Source organism: Lupinus angustifolius, chromosome LG03 (genome assembly GCF_001865875.1).
Source record: "Lupinus angustifolius cultivar Tanjil chromosome LG03, LupAngTanjil_v1.0, whole genome shotgun sequence".
NCBI lineage: Eukaryota > Viridiplantae > Streptophyta > Magnoliopsida > Fabales > Fabaceae > Lupinus > Lupinus angustifolius.
Window position 1 is genome coordinate 10497548 of NC_032011.1, and position 364 is coordinate 10497911.

Sequence of the window (364 nt, forward strand, 5' to 3'; positions counted from 1 at the left end):
TCAACAAACCATGTTCCAACAATCACAATGGGAGAAATGTTTGGACTTGTGTTTGATTTTTATTACAGGACATTGGAGACTTAAAATGTTAAAGAAATGGGAAGATATACAAGATAGGAAGAGTAAACCCAAATTAAACTCGAATTGTTAAAGATGTGGTTTATCATCATAAAAAAATTGGAGATAGTGAAGAGGAGCCTCTCCTTGAACTTGACTAGGTTTGATGAAGACAACAACATAAATAACGAAGAAAAAGGTTGAAAGCTTTGTAGATTGGAAAACACAAGTTAAAAGATAAAATTTCATTGTTTTCAAGTATAAGCTCTTACCTAAATATTGTTAGGTATCAGTGGTTACAATACAC